The following is a 14,247-nucleotide window of genomic DNA, read 5'->3' on the forward strand; positions in this document are numbered from 1 at the left end:
TTGGGAAAAGAAGGCAGGAAAGACAATGCCTGCATTCACTGAAAGAAACTACTCTAAATGCATGTTGACTTCAACCATTTAGAACAACAGAATCTATAGTTGTAATGCATTATAATCTATTATGTCCATGTACAAAGCATGTTTGAGCTCTCCTCTTCCCTCCACTGTCACTGACATTAGCATTGCTACTCTATTTTCCTGCTACCATCTACTAATTCAGCAAAGTTTGGAGAGTCAATCCTCCGCTTGCATTTTGAAGGGGTAATTTGCATATTTGACATAATCTGAGGATTAATGGGAGAAACCCCAGTGTTCAAAATAAAGTCCTCATACTCAGGTTTCAAAAAGTCTTAAATTTCATTTTTAAAAAAATCGTTTAGTTTTTCTTTCTTTGTTATTTTAAAATGCACTGCTTTTAAGGAGGTGACCCACAGAACAAATTTAGATACAAAATGGACCCTGGCAGAGGATGCCTCTAAGAAGGGATACTCTGGTCAAGAATTTCTGGAGAGATAAGTGAAAGAAGAAAAAATGCTGGCCTTTTCACTTTTATTTTTTTATTTTTTATTTCTTTAGCCACCACTGCTGAACCAAATAAAATAATATAATTTTTTAAAATACTACTGTTAACCAGTTATAAAGTATTAATATAAACAGAAACATCAAAACCCTGAGTATGCTTCAACAGTACTTTAAACTTTTCCAAGAACTATGCAAAGGAGGCAGTTTTGTGAAATAAACTTTTCCTCCAGTTGGCTCACAATTTTGTATGTTAAAGATTGTTCATTAGTCACAACAACAATTCAAACCCAAGTTGCCTCAAAACAAACTCCCTATGCTAGACCTGACTTTCTGAACCTGCTGCTCCCTTTTGGATCTCTGAGCCAAACTGCTGTATTTTTCCCTCTCATATTTTCATCTTCTACCATGAAAAAAATAATGTAAAATGCATACCACTAATCCCAAGACACACCAGAAGCTCATTCAATTCTGTTTTCCTTTGGCCAGGAGATATCCCCATTCACTTTCAGGAATAAACAACTTTAGAAGGCAATCTTTGTAGCTTTTATAGCTTGTGGCATTCACACACCCTCAAGCTCAAACCTCTCTTTACAGTCTCCTTGTTCAAACACTTGAGGTTTCTGGATTCAGTCATTCAGGGCTCTCAAGTCTCATGGGTTTCCTGTTTCCTTTTCCCCTGTTTTCTTTTCTCCTTAACTGTATCCATTTAAACCTGGTCTGTGTCGATCTTTTGAGCAAAATAAAGTACCAGAAATATTTTCAATCTAGTTTTAGAATATATGAATGATTTATACATTCCTCATAAAAGACTGCTTTTGTTTGCTGAACACCAGCTCTGATATATCTAGGTCTTTATTGAATATGTTATGTTATCTTTTTTTTTTCTTTAAATTGAAGTCAAAGCATTCGTTTGATAAAGGCAGCTGAGAAGGCATACATGGAATTTCTTTTAGACTTTCTTAGAGTCTAAAATTCATTGAAGATAATTCTGTTAAAGGAACAATTTAGAGTGAGAAGGCTCAAATTTTTCCTTAAATAATTCCAGACCTGTGATCTAATAATAGTAACAAGGGCCACATATCAGTAGTGAATATTTGAAATATTGCTAATCCTAGTTGAGACATACCATAGGTATAAAATACACACTGATTTGCAAGACTTAGTATGAAAAAATGATGTTAAATATATCATAATTTTTATGGTGATTAGATATTAAAATAATATTTTGTTATAGTGGATTAAATAAAATATATGATTATGTTTAATTCTTAATTTCACCTTTTTTATATTTTAATATGACCGTTAGAAAATTTAAAATCTGTTAATGCGATTTGTCCTTATTATTTACATTATAATTCTATTAGAAAACACTAGTAAAGTAACAAAAAATGTTATTTAAGTAGAATAAATAATTTGGGCTGTGCATATGAATAAATGAATAATGATATAAATATGTACATAAAAGTATGTAGTCATATATGTGCATTCATGTTTATACATACATATATATCCTTGTATGTATGACATACACATACATACACATACAAATAAACACACATATGCTTGCAATATGACTACTAAAATACTTTGAATTTTTGTGCTTTTGTGCTTCTTTTTTCTTTGCCAAGGCATGGTGTTTTAATTCTGCTGCAGAACAAATCAGTAGGTGCTTTTAAGTTATTTATATTTTTCACTGACAAATGAAAATCTAGATTGATTAGTAAGAAGACATATCCACAAGTTTAATATTTTCCATATTTTATCATTTGTTAAGAAAACACTTTATTTCTTATCAGTTTGGACATTTTTATTCCTTTTTGTTGTCTAATTGCTGTGGCTAGGACTTCCAGTACTATGTTGAATAAAAGTGGTGAGAGTGGACATACTTGTCTTGTCCCTCACTTTAGGGGGAAACTTAACCAAAGAAGTGAAAGAGGTGTACTCTGAAAACTATAAAACATCGAGGAAAGAAATTCAAGATGACGCAAAGAAATGGAAAGACATCCCATGCTTGCAGGTTGGAAGAAAAAATACTGTTCAAATATCTATACTACCCAGAGCAATCTAGATATTTAATGTAATCCTTATTAAAATACTAGCAGATACCAACAGTATTTTTCATAAAGCTTAAACAAACAATCCTAAAATTTGTGTGGAACCATAGAAGGTCCTGGATTGTGAAAGCAACCTTGAAAAAGAAAAGTAAAGCTGAAGGAATCATAATTCCAGACTTCAAATTATATCATAAAACTGTAGTGATCAAAACAGTATCGTCCTGGCAGAAAATAGACACATAGATCAAGAGAACAAATAGAAAACCCAGAGATAAACCCACAATTATATAGTCAATTAATCTTCCACAAAGCAAGAAAGATACACACACACACACACACATGAGCTCAAATGGATTATAGACCTAACTGTAAGATATGAAACCATAAAAATCCTAGAAGACAATATAAGCAGTAATTTCTCTGATATTGCCCATACCAACAATTTTCTGTTGGTATGTTTCCTGTGGCAAGAGAAATAAAAGCAAAAATAAACTCTTGGAGACTACATCAAAATAAAAGCTCTGCACAGTGAAGGAAAGAATCAACAAAACTTAAAGGTAACCTACTAAGAAAAAAAAAAAGATATTTGCAAATGAGATATTCAATACAGGGTTAATATCTAAAATACGTAAATAACTCTCAGCACTCCAAAAATAAATAACCCAGTTAAAAAATGGTCAGATGACATAAACAAACATTTCCCCAAAGACATCTAGATGGCTAACAAACATGAAAATAACCTCAATATCACTCATCCTCAGGGAAATGCAAATTGAAACTACAATGAGATAACATCACACCTCTATCAGAATGGCTAAAATTAAAAACAAAAGAAACAGCAAGGGTTGGTAAGGATGTGGAGGAAAAGGAACGATCTTGCACTATTGGTGGAAATGTAAATTTGTGCAGCTACTATGGAAAACAGTATGGCTGCTCCACAAAAGTTTAAAAATAGAACTACCCTGTGCTCTAGTAATTACACTACTGGGTATTTATGCAAAAAATACCAAACATCAATTCAAAAGGATACATGCACCCCTATGTTTATTGCAACATTATTTATAATGACCAAATTATGGAAGCCACCCAAGTGTCTATCAATAGACCTGTGGACAAAGAAGATATGGTATATGTAATAAAATATTATTCAGCCATAAAAAACCAAAATAATAATAATGAAATCTTTCCATTTGCAACAACATGGTGGGAACTAGACAGTATAATGCTAAGCAAAATACGTCCGTTAGAGAAGGACAAATACCATATGATTTCACTCACTTGTGGAATTTAAGAAAGAAAACAAATGTGCAAAGGAAAATAGAGAGATTGAAACCAAGAAACAGACTCTTAATTGTAGAGATCAAACTGATGGTTACCAGAGGGAAGGTGGGTGGAGGGTAGGGGAGACCGGTGGTGGGGATTAAAAAGTACACTTATGATGAACATTGAGTAATGTAGAGAATTATTGAATTACTACATTGTATACCTGAAACTAATGTAATACTGTGTGTTAATTATATTGGAATCAAAATTAAAAACCTAATAAAAAATCACTTCAACTTTGGAAAAAAAAAAAAAAAACTTCTCTAAATTCACTTCATTGCCTGAAAGAACTTAGAATTGCCTTACTAATGGTTACCTAGGTGGTTCAGTCAGTTAAGTACCTGCCTTCAGCTCAGATCATGATCCTAATGTCCTGGGATCAAGCCCCACATGGGGCTCTCTGCTCACTGGGGAGTCTGCTTGTCCCTCTTCCTTTTCCCTCTGCTCCTGCTCTCCCTCTCTCTCAGATAAATAAATAAAACCTTCAGGAAAAAAAAAAAAAAGAATTACCTTGCTAAACTTTGAGATTGTGACTCTGGTATCTGGAAATAGAGTTAAGCATTTTGATGTGGACTATGAATTAATAGAACATGAAACCTTTTTTAATATATAGACCATAATCAGAAAGAAACTATAGAGGTTTGATAATACCCACCTTGAAAACACATTGTATAAGACTTTTTTGTGTGTGTGTGGTTTATATGCTGTTATACCATCATTTAACAGGAAAGACAATGTTTCTTCCCAGCTGTTCAATTGCTATATTTTTACCATACATTGTATTCAATAAAATTCTCTGTAATATTCTAATCAAAATTTCTTAAATATAATGATACAAGGCAAACTGTTTTTTAAATTTTTAAAGCTTTTACAAATATTTAAAAGAATACCATATTTCATTTCCCTTCTTAATGTCTAATTGTTCTAATATTTCTCTAACACTACATTTATTTTTCATTACTACCTCTTGATTTTTGAAGACTAGATTTATATAAATTTAGTGACTTGGTTTTATGGAAAATGTTGTCGTAGGATTTAGGCATAACTTAGTGGAAACCCTGAGTATAGAAACAATTCAAGAAGAACTTGACAAAACTTTAGAAGCAGGTGTCCCTTTGGAGGGTTTTATGCTAAGTGAAATAAGTCAATCAGAGAAATATAATTATGATATGGTTTCATTCATATGTGGAATACAGGAAACAGTACAGAAGAAGGAAGGAAAACTGAATGGGAAGTCATCAGAGGCAGAAAAACCATGAGAGATTCCTAACTATACGGGGGGAATAAAAATCGAGGGGTTGCTGGAGGGGAGGTTAGTGGTATAGGGTATGGTGCAATTGGGTGATGGGCATTAGGGAGGGCAATTAATGTGATGAGCCCTGTGTGTTATGTGGAACTGATAAATTGTTAAACACTACATCTGAGAATAATGATGTACTATGTGTTGGCTAATTGAATTTAAGTTTAAAAAAAAAGAATACAAATTACCAAAAAAAAAAAAAACAACCAACAACAACAACAAAAAAAAAAACTTTAAAAGCAGGTACTGATTTTTAATATATCTAATATTAGTACAGAGAATAGCCATGTGGCCATGGAAAATAAATGTAATCAGCATATTTAAGCATTGGAAAAGTTAGAAAAACTGTGTCAATGGAATCGTATGCAAATAAGAGATAATAAATGGAAAATTACTTAGGTGTTTTTTTGTTTGTTTGTTTGTTTGTTTGTTTTTAGAGCAAGAAAACATTGTCACTGTTTTATTGAAATCTAAAGATATGAATTAATATGTCTCCTGAAAAAGAGAGTTAAACATAAATAATTTCTTGGTATTGTATTCAAGGATGAAAGTCAGTGAGAATTCTAAAAGTATAGGATATATCAGCCCTTAAAATTAAGTGTCTTTAATGAACTGCTCAAATTTTACTACTTCAGGGAAAGACAAATTTTATTTCAGATTTCTTTTCTTTTTTTCTTTTCCTTTTTTTTTTTTTTTTTAATTTAACATATAATGTATTATTAGCCCCGGGGTACAGGTCTGTGAATCGCCAGGCTTACACACTTCACAGCACTCACCATAGCACATACCCTCCCCAATGTCCATAACCTAACCACCCTCTCCATACCCTCCTCACCCCGGAAACCCTCATTTTGTTTTGTGAGATTAAAAGTCTTTTATGCTTTGTTTCCTTCCTGATCCCATCTTGTTTCATGTTTTTCCTTCCCTACTCCCCAAATTCCCCACTTTGCCTCTCAAATTCTTCATATCAGGGAGATCATATGATAATTGTCTTTCTCTGATTGACTTGTTTCAGTCAGCATAATACTCTCTAGTTCCATCCATGTCATTGGAAATGGCAAGATTTCATTTATTTTGATGGCTGCATGGTATTCCATTATAGATACCACATCTCCTTTATCCATTCATCTGTTGATGGACATGTAGATTCTTTCCATAGTTTGGATATTGTGGACATTGCTGCTATAAACATTCAGGTGCACATGCCCCTTCAGATCACTACATGTGTATCTTTTGGGTAGATACCCAATAGTGTGATTGCTGGATTATAGGGTATCCCTATTTTCAACTTTTTGAGGAACTTCCATGCTGTATTCCAGAACAGCTTATTTCAGATTTCTTATAGCAAGTAGTATTAGTGACTGTATTTGATCTTTCTGTCTTCTCTCTAATTCCCTACTATCTAATATCTACTCAGCCACCAAAGTAATCTTTGAAGAAATTAACTCATACTGTCCTTCTTATAATCAAATCACCTCAGTGAATCTCCATTTCACTTAGGATAAGCACCAAATTTTTATACATGTGTACAAGGTCCTACGTGATCTGCCTTCTGCCTCCCTTATCTACACTTTGCTCTTCTGTGCTCAGTGTCCTGTTTTGTTTGTTTGTTGTTTGTTTTTGTTTTTTCTATCTACTTTGAAAATGCCAAATTCTTTCCTGTTTCATAACTATTCTATGTGCTTTTTCATCGTTAGGAAAGTTGCTACCCCCCAACCCCAAAGATCTTTATATGTGTAAAAACCAACCTTCAAGATAGCCCCAAATGATAGTAACCTGCTGGTATCCATTCCTCATTGAAATTCTCTCCCATATTGAATAGTGCTGACCTGTGCTATCAATAGGTTATTGGAATACATTTGTGTGATTAAGGCAGGGCAATGGAAGTGTTGCAAATTAGGTTTCCCTATATTGGATTTCTTAATCTGTAGGAAATCAGCCACTACAACCTGTGGTTGCTCAAATATTCATGAACAATCCCATGTAGAAAATAATTGGAACCTCGTGTCATCAAACACCACAAGCAAGCTATCTTGGAAGTAGATATTCCAGTGTTAGCCAATATCTCAACTGGACTTCAAAAAAGACCCACAACAGGATCCACTTAGCTAACTCACCAGTGATGTCTGGAACCACAAAAGCTATGAGATAAAATTGATTCTTTCTCAATCTCTCCCTTTCTCAAACCGATATATATAATTTATATGATTAAGGAATTAATAAGAATAAAGGTATTTGAATATAATTATAAATTAGTAATGTCATAAATGTTCATGTGTTCTAATTCTGAACATCTGACTAGTTCATTTCCAGAAAAAAAAATGGGTTTTAAGTATTGAGGAAAAAATGTATATATACATATATGTAAACAGTCATTATTATTATATTTATAATACAAAGCACTTATTCCCTGATTTTTCAGAAATATTTTAAAAAGTATTCAACATTTATAGATAACAGCTTCAATTGCCACCTTAGTAAGCTGTTCCTGTGACTTCTAACATTCCTCCCTTTTGGAGGAAAGATTATTTAAGATGTATTGAATTTGGATCACACTCCTTTTATATGACATGTATCACACAATTACTAGATGGCATAATGTTGATGCAGATAAAGCAATTGAAAGGTCAGGTTGTTCAAATCTTAGAGGTAACTGACTTCCATTTTTAAGTTGAATGATTCTTTTTTCTTTTATCCCCCCCTCATTTCTCTCTTAAAGTCTCTAACTTTAAAAAAAAAAAAAAAAGACATGATAATGACTTTAAGGAAAATTTTCATTTTTTAGAGACTTTTTGGTGAGAATATTTCATAGACAAAATACTGGCTAAGGAATATTAAGAGAAACCTGAAATTCTTACAACATGGAAAAATAATTACCTATTTTAAATCAGCAACATTGTAGTATTTAATGATATTCGGTCTCTGAGCTTAGCTATAGATCACAATTAATTTCATTTGAAAATTGTAAGAATATAGGAATGGGATAGGACTTTAAAAAACATATTTTAAAATAATAGATAGGTGTGCCTGGGTGACTCGGTCAGTTGAGCATTTGGCTCTTGGTTTTAGCTCAGATCAAAATCTCCACTGAGATCCTGAGATCAAGTGTCATGTGGATGTCAGCTGCCCCCATTGTGCATGGACATACTCTCTCTCTAAAAATGAATGAATGAATGAATGAATGAAATCTTTAAAAATAATGAAATAAATTAAAAATGTGTTTATCACAACTGCATCAATAGAATGATGACAAAAGTAATAGTAGCTCTGTAGATATAATTATATCTGTATAGCCAACTCCCTAAAGTCAAAATAATCAGTATTCCCACAGCCCCTTGGAGTAAAACACTAAAAAACAACTAGAGAAGTAGAGCCATAAGAATATTTTGACTATGTGCAAAAAGAAGTTTTACTCCACTATGCCATTGGTTGTGATTCTTTTGTTCAGTCTCCAACACAGATAAGACTTTATTATTTTTTTGTAAAGCACTCATGTGTAAAATGCCAGCAGAAGAACCATAGTGTGACCAAGTGCATGGACAGGGGCAGAGGTTGCTGAGGTCAGAGATAAGGCACTACTGAGATAAAGAGAAGGATAACCAGTTCAACAAGTCAAACAGAGAGCTAGGAATTTGTAGATCACATTGCAAGGCAGCCAGGCTCTATGAAAAGTATAAAATAAATACCAAAAAATGAACCCAAATCAATCAGTACTATAAGTTAACAAATGCTGGTTAATGGCAGATGTAATAGGAAGGGGTCAGATAGCTTATGTGTGAGATCCCCTTCCTGATCTCTGGTTAGAGTGAGTCTGAGAAGTTTCCTTTACTGGTTGTGTTCCCTTTGATAAAGAATGGGAATTGCAGCAATAGTGCTTTCCTCACAGAGTTGTTCTGAGCCTTAAAACAAATCATCCATGTTAAGTGCTTTTGAAGATTTGGCAAATGGAAGTAAAAAAATGTTAATTATTATTTCTCTGTAAGGTCGACATAACAAAATAAAATTAATAGTATTTTTAATGTTAAATAATGACAAGGAACTTCTGTGTGTGTGAGAGTGTGTGTGTGTGTGTGTGTGTGTGTGTGCGCATGTGTGTATACATACACTTTCCTACACAGATTGGTATATATAAAGAATAAACACAGATTGTTATATATAAAGAATTAAAAACCCATTAGATCCACACTTTGGAAGATTCACAGGAACTGGAGAAGCTGAGAAATAAGAGGAAGGAAGTTCCTGATAAAAGAAGTGCCTAGCTGATATTTTTTCAATCATTTGCCAGAATGTTCTTACCTATCCTCTGGAAAGAAGACCAGTAAGTTAATATTGAATGTTACTGAACATCTCTTATTGTATGTCTATCTATGCCCATATTAAAAATACTACAAAGAATATTGTTTTAATTTTAGATTTTTGTCATTCTCAACAAATTATTTTCACTATATGTCTGATTTTTACTTTAGAGCATTCTTCTAGAAATTTTTATGCATATATATTATATTGGACAAGACCTTTTGGATCATTGCATTCAAAAAAGTTTTGGTAAGTTGTAACAAAATCAGTTAAACAATATTTTTTAAAATAATTACTCTCAGTATCTCTTTTGACCCATATTCATCTTTAATTGAAAGAAAGTTAATTTTGTATTTAAAGTCATATGTCAACAAGCCAATCAATTCAAAAGCTCAAAGACCCATATTATTTTCAAAGTTATATATGATTCTTTCATCTTAGATTCTGATGTATCATTTTAGAAAGTATATCCCCCAAAATCCTTGAGATTCATTGCATTACAAAAGCTTATTTTCATTTGGGTATGGTGTGTATTTTTTTTTTAATATTTTATTGTATTTGTTTAGTTAAGAGAGAGAGAGAGAGCAAGAGAGAAAGCATGAGTGTGGGGGATAGGGAGAGAGAAAGGGAAAAGCAGACTCATCACTGAGCAGGGAGCCTGATATGGGCCCATTCCCAGGACTGTGGGATGATGACCTGAGCTGAAGGCAGACATTTAACAGACTGAGCCACCCAGGAACCCCTGGTTGTGGTATATATTCATATATATTTTCCTTATTGGAAATATACCTGGATTTATTCATTTTATCTCTAAATATATATTGATTTAGGATTTTTCAAGAAATAATATATGTGGTGGTATAATTTCAGGTATAATGGTATAAAATAACACAAATCACTAATGAGTCCTAATAAAACCAAACTTTAATGTAAAAGTAATTTATATATACTTAACAATAAATATCACCAGAAAAGTCTGAGTAGTTTTATAAAACTGGATTCAGTGATGATTATAAACACTGTATTTTAACTAAAAAGGAAATCTGCATAAAACAAAAAATTATAAAGTTTTATTTGTTAGTAGCTCAGCTGTCAGAATTCAAATACTGTCATTTTTTTTTTCCTTTGTAAATGGGCCTAGCATTAAGTATCTGATTATCAATCGTGGAACATGAATGAAGTAACTTCATGATAAAAGATTAATGGGGCTTATCAACTTTCTTCTCCATGTAAATCTACTGTGTTTTTGAACTCATTGAAAAAAAAGGGGATTTACTATTTACCAAACTTAGTATTCTTTTCATTCAGATTAGATGATATATACGTTGAACAAGTGTTCTCACATGTTGTTAAAATTTGTTCTGTTTTCTCCCCCTTCTTTCTACTTAGATTCCTTTAGGCCATTGAAAATTGACATTTGAATGATATCTGACAAACCCTTAATTTGCAAAGCTAGAATATTGTCTTTTAGAGTGTAAAAGTAACATAAAGTTCAATGGGTTAACTAGTTAATAAATACTTACTTAAACAAATGGATACACATTTGTCCAAAGCTCTTAATTCTATAATATGTCTCAAGCAGAGACCCATCAAAACAATTTATGTAAATTCTTTTCCATTAAATTATAAAGGACTACAAGAAATCAATCATAATTTTAAAACTTATAAAGAGTTAGTGTATATACTAAAAACCAAGTAAACATGTAGCAGCATAAAACTAGCCAGTTGTCAAAATTGTTAAACATTACTATTGCCAAAGAATATTTCTTCTCTGGACATACCAATAGCAATATTATTCTTCTGGAACTTTTAATATTAAAACATTAAAATAATCAGAAATAAAAACTGGTCAAATGTCTATATAGCATACTCATTATTCATAAGGGTGTTCCCAGGCACCACAATATCCCAAAATGACTTTCAAGATCTGAATCACTATGTAATAATAATAATAGGACTAACAAAATCAATACCAATAACAAAGTATTTTTTGTCTTTTCAGATATATTGTTCTCATTTCACAATAAAATATTTTAAAAACTTCAATAGTGAAACTATAGTTCTGGAGTTTCTTTATTAATAAATCATTCCAGCTGTGTATCATTTATAGTAGAAAGGAGATGGAAAGGTAGATATGTACACAGATAAATATGTAAGCAGGTAGGTAGGTAGGTAGATAAGAGATAAATAGGTAGAGAAGGAGAGGAAGAAATAAAGATACATATATTATAAAGAGTGTAAGGGGGAAATCATATTGATTCATCAGGACCTGGCATGTTTCCAGGCTACATTACATTTTTACTGTAATTACTACATTACAGTTTTTGTAAGGACTATTCTTATCTGCTTCAATCTTTTGGAAATAGTTTTCTCATCTGAAATATGCATTGTTGAACAGTCTCCTTCCCTTTCTAACTGGATTTAAATTTCATTTTTTATTTATTTGTTTGTTTTCTCAACACCTTAACCCTCTTGAAAGCTCTTTTGAGATTTTTAGCCTCTTATCTGTTGCTTTATTCTTAGTTTTTCAGATACTTGCCAGTAAACATCTGCTTATAGGCAAAAAGTGGTACAGATTTGGCATTCGTTTCTCTGCTGCCCCCCGCCTTTTTATAAAATCCTATTCCTTTAACTCCTGGCTGGCATGAATAGCTCTGAAAAGTGTTTGTCTTCCTACACTGGGGAGAATGCCAAAGGCTCTGAGCCACCATTATCTACTGAACTTCTACATCTCAGAGAGCTTACAGATTGGCAGGTGATCGAAGCAGAAAATTGGCAGAAAATGTCAGGCATGTATAATAAATCAGTAGGTAATTCTACTCCTTTTCAGCATATGACCCATCCCCACTCACCATGCCCAACATAGCTGCCTTGATGGTTGATCTTTGATCCTCTCAAAAGCTGATATTTTGTATGTTATCCAGATTTTATTATTTTTCTGAGAGGGAGGCTTTCTCTGAACCAAGGTACCACTTTATATCCAGTACTAGAAGTAAGTCTTATACTTAGATGAAAGATGATTATCCTCCAGAGAAAATAAGATTTAGAAAGTAAGTATTTGGATTAGCTACAAGAAGGAACTATTCTTACTTCTGTAGTATCTTCAATAAAAAAGAAAGATACTGTTTTCAGAATAAGTTAGCCAAGGTATGACCCCCACAGAGATGGTCGTTTTAATTAGACATCTCTCAGATTTTCTCTGTTCCTTTTAATAAGACTTTATTACATCTGATATTTTTTGAGCAGAAATAGGTGACATCACAGGTTTTTTTTTTTTTTTAATCCATTGGAAATAAAAACCTTTTTGCCTCATGCCTTTCTAGTTTGTATCTTTACCTTGTTACACCATATGGTGTAAAAGTCTACTAAATATTAAAAATATGAATTGTGAATGATCTTTCACTGAAATACTACCATGCTTACAATTTCTACATTGAATGAAATGAAAATCAAAATTTATTCACAGCTGTATGAAAAAGAAATACAATCCATGTATCAGTGAAGTCACAATGCCTATAATTTCTGGGAAATTTATTATTAGTAACAGAACTAAACTTTTTGTCTTTGCAGTTTACAGCTATCAAAAAAAATATGTTTCAATGTTAACTGGATAAAAAAATTTAAACTATACAACACTTATGAAAGAAATTGAGGAAGACACAAAGAAATGGAAAAACATTCAATGCTCATGAATTGGAAGAACAAATATTGTGAAAATGTCTTTGCTACCTAGAGCAATCTACACATTTAATGCATTCCTTATCAAAATACCATCAACTTTTTTCAAAGAAATGAAACAATAATCTTAAAATTTGTGTGGAACCAGAAAAGACTCTGAATAGTCAGAGGAAAGTTGAAAAAGAAAAGTAAAGCTGTCATCACAATTCCAGACTTCAAGCTCTATTACAAAGCTGTTATCATCAAGACAGTATGGTATTGGCACAAAAATAGACACATAGATCAGTGGAACAGAATAGAAAGCCCAGAAACTGACCCTCAACTCTATGGTCTACTAATCTTTGACAAAGTAGAAAAGAATGTCCAATGGAAAAAACACAGTCTCTTCAATAAATGGTGTTGGGAAAATTGGACAGTCACATGCAGAAGAATGAAACTGAACCACTTCCTTACACCACACACAAAAATAGACTCAAAATGGATAAAATACCTAAATGTAAGACATGAATCCATTAAAATCCTTGAGGAGAACAGAGGCAGCAACCTGTTCGACCTCAGTTGCAGCAACTTCTTCCTTGACATATGGCCAAAGGCAAGGGATGCAAGGGCAAAAATGAACTATTGACACTTCATTAAGATCAAAAGCTTTTGCACAGCAAAGGAAACAGTCAACAAAACTAAAAGACTGCTGACATAATGGGGGAAGATATTTGCAATTAACATATCAGATAAAGGGCCAGTATCTAATATAAATAGATGATAGAAAGATAGATAGATATAGATATGTATATCTATATATATTTGTCAAAAATGGAATATTGCTATTTGCAATGATGTGGATGGAACTAGAGGGTATTATGCTAAGCGAAATAAGTCAATCAGAGAAAGACAATTATCATATGATCTCCCTGATATGTGGAATTTGAGAAACAAGGCAGAGGATCATAGAGGAAGAGAGGGAAAAAAAATGAAACAAGATGAAAACAGAGAGGGAAACAAACCATAAGAGACTCTTAATCTCAGGGGAAAAAACAAACAAACAAAAAACTGAGGGTTGCTGAAGTAGAGGGGGGT

Source organism: Lontra canadensis, unplaced genomic scaffold (assembly GCF_010015895.1).
Source record: "Lontra canadensis isolate GAN:19392208 unplaced genomic scaffold, GSC_riverotter_1.0 scaffold29, whole genome shotgun sequence".
Taxonomy (NCBI): domain Eukaryota; kingdom Metazoa; phylum Chordata; class Mammalia; order Carnivora; family Mustelidae; genus Lontra; species Lontra canadensis.